Raw genomic sequence first — 8555 nt, forward strand, 5'->3', positions numbered from 1 at the left:
AAGAACAAGAACAAGAACAAGAAAAAGAACAAGAAAAAGAAAAAGAAAGAACAAGAACAAGAACAAGAAAGAGAAAAAAGAAAAGCAAAAACAAAAACAAAAACAAACCTTAGATTTCACATATTTTCATATCAATAGTGTCATTCTAATACTGTTCCACATGCTTTGGAGAAAAAGAAATAATTGAACTGAAGGGACATGGGTGACTTAAGTAGTATTGCCCTTCCATTAGCCACTGGCAATGAATATGTTACGTGTATATGAAAAATGATGGACTTAGTTCAACTTAGTTGTTTAAAACTGCAATTTAAAAAGCTAGACTAATAAAGGTATCTTGTGGAAGGTTTCCAATATGTTCTGATTTATTACTGTACAACAAACGATATGTTTTTGACATTCTTTAAATAGAGGATCATTTGTTTCACTGGGTCTGTTAAAGGTTGTAAAAATGAATCTTTTGGTTTAAAAGCTGAAAAATGATCTTTTTTTTTTTATTATTATTATTATTTCTTTCACATTCTGACTACCATTTCTGGACCACAGTTCGAGCTCATTTACGTTAAGTAGAATCTACGTATGTTATAGGCAGCCTCCAGCTTTGAACCTTTTCACTGCTTTGGATCTGTTTGCTATTAGGCTAATATACCACCTCTGGTTATAACAGTATTAACATATTTATGTTTAAAGATGTTTTCCATTAAGTTGTAAGCTCAACACTAATTTTCAAATAGTCCGAGACATAGACCTTGTTTTAGCAAGGTCTGTATTTTGTTCCAATTTAGATTCCCAGGCAAATTATTTCAAGTAGAAATAAAGTACTGTTATTCTAGAATAAGAAATGCTTTCACGTGTATTTGTTCAGGAATAGTTATTCTGGAATAGCTGTTCATGAATAGCTAATTTAGATTTCCTCCATGTGTTGATTGGTGATATAGAATACAAAATAGCAGAATTCAAAGGGACTTTTCATTTATCACTCTCCTGGGGAAGAGGAGCAAAGTGATTTTAAGGACTCTGTAAAAGCATTGATTCTCAATAAAGTTTTTTATCAAAAAGTCTGTTTTATAGCTTTAAGTGTCTGTGAGGTTATTATAGGATTTTTCAACTGCACTAGAAACTTTAAAATCCTTGTTATTTGCTTAAGCATTTAAATCTTGTTATCAGGGAAACTAATAAATATGACAAATGATCAAAGTTACCACAGCTAAAGGAGAAGGTATTATGCATAGCAAGTTTAAAGGTATATGCTACTAGGAACAAAAGTTGGGAATGTGTATATAATGAATAAAAGATGGCTTTTGTTTGTTTGTTTGTTTTGACACAGCCTTTAAAATAATCCTTGTCCTCTGTGCCCTCTTTACTTCTCTCTTCTTTCTGCTTTCCATCTCTTGATTTTTCCAGATTCTTTCCAATCAAGACAGGATTTGGCATAGCTGAGAAAAAAATAATTACTACAATCTGCTCCATCTACTGAATGGAAGAAAAGAAGAGAAGAAAAGAAGAAGCCCAGAACTTCTGGACTTATATGCACTTTGCAAACATACATTCAGAAGCCTTGTAGTTAACAGTCTGGTCTCCATGATAAAATGTACCATCTGTACCAATCTGAGCTTCTTAATTTGTTCTCACAAACATAATTTTATGTGAGACAGGACCTGACAGGTCTTTCTGTGGTAAAGTAGCTGAGCTGGTTAAAATGGATATTGCTTCAAGACCTGCTCTAACCATCCCAGCTCTTCCAGAACTATGCTCTCATATGAAGAGTCAGATGTGAGTTCTTAGTTTATATACATTCTATAGTGTGTCCCTGTTGTACACTAAAAATAAAAAGGGGATAAAATAAAATAATAATCTGTGCCCAACTGCTTACAGCTACAGAACTGTACCTATCTCACCTACTTGAAACTCTGGCCCATTAATTCCATATAAACATTTCTAAGATATGTGTGTAGTGCAGCTTGTAGCTAGCATATGAGTCTCCCTTTGTTCTTTCTGACTGAAGTATTCATATGTGCTGGCAAGTATAAATAACTGAAGAGAAAACAAGTCCAACAGAAATAAGGAAGAAAGTTTGTGGAACCTTTGTTAAGCTTGTATATTCCTTCCTTCCTTCCTTCCTTCCTTCCTTCCTTCCTTCCTTCCTTCCTTCCTTCCTTCCTTCCTTCCTTCCTTCCTTCCTTCCTTCCTTCCTTCCTTCCTTCCTTCCTTCCTTCCTTCCTTCCTTCCCTCCCTCCCTCCCTCCCTCCCTCCCTCCCTCCAGTCTGACTATCTGGAAAAAAAAAAGATCCAACATATACATTAAATTATTACCTTAGATAGACACTTAACAGATAGATGATTGAGCCAGTTCCTTCATTTTTCTGTTGACTTATGAAGGAGTTCAGATAGCTAGCTTAGTCTAGGGGCCCAAAGTTCAGGTGGCTCAAGTAGGTGAGATGAATGCCACCTTTGAAGTCATAGTTCATGCTGGCTTCTCTTTGCAACAGAGCTTTTGTTTATCTGTGGTGTTGTCCACAGTTCCTGAGCAGAGCACTGCAACAGCTTTTGGAGAACTTGTTTGGAGCAGCTGGACAGTCAGCCTATCTCCCTCAGAGTCCTTGTAAAGACTGGGGGCAATATTTTTTATGAGGCAGCAATTATATATTAGTTTCACTTCCTCCTTGGAGGACCTATCTCCCTAAGTATTTATTCTGGGATACAACAATTGGTCATCATACTTCCTGCCCCCACACTATAATAATAATAATAATAATAATAATAATAATAATAATAATGATTATAATCCCCTGTTCTGAAGCTGGGGGATCTTAATAACCTGCTGGTTACCAGCTGATTGCTGAGGAAAAACACTGGAGAAGGAAAATAGGAAAGCCTGTTCTTCTAGATCCTCATCATGTGAATGTGGTACTGAGGAGGGAAACCTGGCTTGGAGTCAAGTAATTAATCAAAGAAGAGCGTCCAGATCAGTAGAATAGAAAGTGAGCTGAAGGGCTTAGCAAAATGCCAAATAGCCTACAATAGTAGAGAAAAAGGAAAATAAATAAATAAATAAATAAAATGCAGGAAAATAAACAGGTAGGTATGACAGAAAACAGAATAGTAGCCAGAATGTTAGAGTTTTGTTTGAGCCCTCAGCAATGTCTGGCAGTGCAGGAAAGATTCAAATTTAGTTATTTCTTTGCTATTTGTGAAGCTGGGACCACAACATTTTTGTCCTCACTTGTGTATAACTCTGTCTCCCAAACGCAAATAACATGCCCTTGAAAGTACTATATTACTGGAATTCATGAGAAGAAAAGAAAAAATAAAATAGAAAAAAGAACAAAACAAAACAAAAAAGAAAAGCAGCTTTAGTTTAGATTTACCTCCCCATATAAGCATGCCTGGCTCAATTATCTTTGAATATAGTCCTAAAACTCTAAAAACAATCTAAATAAACCACTTTTACAGTCAATAATTATACTTGCTCAACAAATTTTGATTGAAGAAATTGGTTTTCAGAACAGTAAATAAAACCATTAATATTGAGCCACAGGTTAGTTTGCAGGTGTGTTAGAAATACTCCAAAACGTTCAAATTCCTTCAGAAAATTCTGTTATATTCCTTAACTATGGCTTCTGTGCTCAAACTGGTACCAAAGCAGAAAACATTTTTTAAAACTCTGTGTGGAATTGTTCTGTCAACATAAAACAAAATGTGATACCATTTCAGTTTCTGCTTCATGTGATCGGTAAGGAAGATAAGTTATGTCTCTATCTTGCACGATGACTCCAAAATTATTTCCTCAAAAATCTAAGCAAATAAAGCATAAAATAAATGAAAAACAAAAAACAATATTCATTCCGTGAAAATGAACACCAAGTAAAATATAGACAGGGCATAACACTTGCTATTCCATCATTTTTGAAATTAAACAACTAGAGGAGTGAGGGGTCTGGAACAAGACTAGTGAGGGGTCTGGAACACAAGTTAGAGGAGCAGCTGAGGGAGCTGGGATTGTTTAGTTTGGAGAAGAGGAGCCTCAGGGCAGACCTCATTGCACTCTACAACTTCCTGAAGGGAGGTTGTGATGAGGGGGTTTGCCTCTTCTCTCAGATAACTGAGGATAAGACCACAATGGAAATGGCCACAAGTTGCACCTGGGGAGATTTAGACTAGATATCAGGAAAAACTATTTCCCTCAAACAGTGGTCAGGCACTGGAACAGCCTGCCCAGGGAGGTGGTGGAGTCACCATCCCTTGTGGTGTTCAAGAAGTGCCTGGACAAATCGCTGCAAGATATGATTTAGTAGCTTAGGGGGTAATACTGGTGATAGGAGGACAGTTGGACTAGATGATTTGTAGATCCTTTCCAACATTGTGTTTCTATGAATCTATGATTCTAAGAGGCTGAGAGAGCTGGGCCTGTTTAGCTTGAAGAAAAGACGACTGAGAGGGGATCTGATCAACGTATACAAATATCTGAAGTGAGGATGTCAAGAGGATGGGGCCGGATTCTTCAGTGGTGCCCAACAACAAGACAAGAGGCACTGGTGACAAACAGAAACACAGGAAGTTCTGGCTGAATATGAGGAAAAACTTCTTTACTGTGAGGGTGACAGAGCACTGGAACAGGTTGCTCAGAGAGGTTGTGGATTCTTCTTTGGAGATACTCAAAACTTCCCTTGTTGCAAACCTCTGCACCCTGAGCTACATGACCCTACTTGGCAGGGAAGTTAGACCAGATGATCTCCAGAGGTTCCTTCCAACCTTAACCATTCTGTGATCCTGTGATTCTGTGATTCTGTGAAATGTATTCATTAATCAAGTCCTCTGAAAATAGTATGGAAAAACAGCTGTGCACGCTACAAACTAACAAGGATTACCAGGATGGTTTCCAATCAGTTCCTTTGGCATCTTCAGGAGGGAAGAATCTATTATGACCTCTACAGAGAAATTCTTGCCAAGGTATTTTACTGAGATTTTATGCAAGGGAGAATTTCTCTCTTTGAAATAATGGATTCTACTGCTTCTAGCACAGACCCTGCACAAACATCGGCTTGTTCTCCTCTGTTGGAAACATCAGATTCATAATATATTTTGTTCTTATTCCTTCAGTAAAGAGTAAAGATCTGTAAAGATCTGTGCAACAGCAGCTGGAGGAAAGAAGAGAGAGAAACATCCTTGCAAACCCCAAGGTCAATGCAGAAAGCAGGCAGGAGGTGCTCCAGGCACGCAACAGACGTTCTCCTGGGGCATGTGGAGAGGTCCCTGGTGAAGCAGGCTGTCCCCCTGAAGCCCATGGGTCCCACATGGAGCACATCTCCATGCTGCAGCCTGTGGAGGAGCCCCCGGTGGAGCAGGTGGATGTGGCCTGGTAGAGGCTGAGGCCCATGGAGAGCCCCTGCAGGACAAGGCCCCAGGCTGAAGCTGCAGCCTGTGGAGGGGAGCCCACCCAGGAGAAGGGCGCCTGGGGGAGCTGTCGCCCGTGGGGGACCCAAGCTGGAGCAGTTTGCTCCTGGGGGATGGACCCCATGGTATGGACCCATATCTGGAGCAGTTCTTAAAGAGTTGCTGCCTGTGGGAAGCCCCCACAGGATCAGTTTGGGAAGGACGGCATCCTGTGGGAGGGACTCCACATGGAGCAGGGGCAGAGAGTGACTGTGAAGGGGTGTCAGAGATAAAGCGTTAGGGACTGACTGCAGCTCCATTCCCCATTCCCCTGCACCTCTTGGGGGAGGAGGTCGAAGAGGGTGGATAGGCGGAAGGTGTTTTTTAATTTTATTGCTTGTTTCTCACTGCTCTAGCTTGTTAGCAATAGGTAATCAATTTTATTAATCTCCCTATGCTGAGTCTGTTTTGCTCGTGATGATAATTGTTCAGTGACCTCCCTGTCCTTATCCCAACCCTCGAGCCCTTTTCTCTCCCTTTTCCTTTTGAGGAGGGGGAATGAGAGAATGGCGGATCTCAGCAGACTCACTGAGTAAAACCACCACAGTGATTAAGAATAAATTTATGAACTGACATGGCCAGAATTTAACATATTAATAAGTATTATACATTTTCTCCTTGCACTTTTCTCCTTGTACATGTGTACATACGTCTTTTTTGCCTAACCAATTATTGCTGCATATTTTTTGGTGAATCTGAGTATGGGAGACTTTTCAAAAGTATCTTGCAGAAGCTTTCAGTGAAAACCTTGCTTTTCCACACAGTGAATGACATTCTTCACCTCTCTGAACTGCAAATAAATAGTTGAAAATGTGAGTTGGTTAAGGTTAAGACTTTTGGCCCTTAAAAACAAATACTTCCTTATTTGTTTATTTATTCATTAATTTATTTTTATTGTTATTTGCAAGGTATTTTGATATCTTTCCTTATTTCATCATATTCTCACATGGGTGTTGAGCAGCAGTGCTGGACACCCCTACCACTTGATGCTGTCAGGAAGGCAAGGTAACTATATGAATCATCTTCTTTTCTAAGAGTGTGTATACAGTCACAGACAACTAGAGACAGATTGTGCATCTCATTGTCTATTATCTATTGCAAGTCCGCAGTCGCAGACTTAGGCTATAGCCTCAGCTTCTCTGAAATACGGATTTATACAAACAGGAATAACATAAATGGGAGAAGGCTGCCCAGGAAGCTGTTTACTCATAAGAGTCAATCTGTCTCTCCAGTGTGGTAAACCTATGCTTAGACTATTTTTAATCACCTGATCAAGTGACAAATTTCATCCTTGATTTTTTCAGACAGAATGAAACTAGTAATTAAATGACATTATTATTAAACTATGGTTATTGCCCCCTTGAGTGACTGTGACTAATGTGAATGTTTCTTGGAAGTTATTTGAATATGAAATTTGTCTATTTTTAATTTAGTGAAAAATTCAGATTAAAATATTTTACTTACTGAAAATTACAAATAAATATATGTAATATTGGTGCACTATACAAATACGTATTAATTGTGCTATGGTAGATTTATAAATTGTAAAAAAAAATACTTTAAGAGATGGCCGAACTGTTGAAATACATCAAATGGTTTTCTCAATCTTATCTTAGGGTTTCTATTTTATTTCAAATCAGTGTAATTCTGAAGTGTAGGTTGATAAGACATCTGAATTTATCCTGCCATTTCAAAGCATTTAAATAACATCACCAGAGTTTTCTGGTGGTCATTAAAGACAAGCTTCCAGGTAGCAATTTATCCCCTTATGTACCAGTTCAAAGCTGTTGATACATGCACCTGTTATCTTCCAGAGATTTGTAAACCGCTCTTCCTGGTTACTGCAAAAAACATCAAATGAATTCAAAATACAGACTCTTAAATGGATTAATTAATCTCTTCACCTCATACTTTACAGGCAATACTGTGAATACCAGTAAAGCATCCTATTGATTTTAAGATTTTTTGCTTTGCATTGTAAAGCCTTTCACTGGCTTTGTCCACAATATCTGGGAGAATTACAAACATCATATTTCCCTTCCTGCTGTTTGAATGCTGGCCCAGTAATGGCTACTTTGATCTTTCTAAACCTTCTCTGAGCTGCATATTACTCCCTTTCACTCAAGATTTTATTCCCTACTATACATCAATGTCTCTCGCTAGTCTTAAAATCAGGTATAAAATCTGATATGTTACATGTAGACTGCTGGCATTATTCAGCTTCACTAGCCAATGACTGCATTAGTCTGATAATAACGTAACTTTATTTTATTTTATTTTTTTCCTGAGGCAACAAGAACCTTAACACAGTTCTTATTTCTTTTGCATGACTTTTATTTATTTATTTTGTAGAATTTTGAGGCATCAGTCAAAAGTATTTTATCAAAGGTTTACCAGTTCTCAGAGACAATGTCATGATGTATAAGAGATGAAAATTTTTGTGAACACTGAAATCTTAGATATTTTCTTGACAACTATTGCCTTATACAGGGAAATGTAATCAAGGAGCACATATGTAACAACAACAACAACAAAAATAATAATAATAATAAAAAAATAGGAAGGATACACAGTCCCAAAGTTCAAATTCTTCAATTTTGGTGTGAGAAGGAAACAGAGAAAACAAACACAAAGAACTGTTCATGTTACCCTATCAGTAATTAAACAAATCTTTATCCAAAAGAGACATTTTGCTCTAGACAGTGATAATAATAAAACCTTTTAATTACAGCATAGACAGAGAATATCTTTCAAGTTATGGTATAATTATAAACCATTGAACTTCACTAAAATATCTTCACCAAAAAACATACTTTGCTGAGATAAACTTGGCTGGTTTCACAGAATCACAGAATCATACAGGTTGGAAAACACCTCCAAGATCACCCAGTCCAACCTCTGACCTAACACTAACAAGTCTTCCACTAAACCATATCACTAAGCTCTACAACTAAACATCTTTTAAAGACCTCCGGGGATGGTGACTCAACCACTTCCCTGGGCAGCTTACTCCAATGCCTAACAACCCTTGCAGTAAAGAAGTTCTTCCTAATACCCAACCTAAACCTCCCCTGGCGTAACTTTAGCCCAAACCCCCTTGTCCTGTCACCAGACACATGGGAGAA

The sequence above is a fragment of the Oxyura jamaicensis genome, chromosome 1, assembly GCF_011077185.1.
Source record: "Oxyura jamaicensis isolate SHBP4307 breed ruddy duck chromosome 1, BPBGC_Ojam_1.0, whole genome shotgun sequence".
Lineage (NCBI taxonomy): Eukaryota > Metazoa > Chordata > Aves > Anseriformes > Anatidae > Oxyura > Oxyura jamaicensis.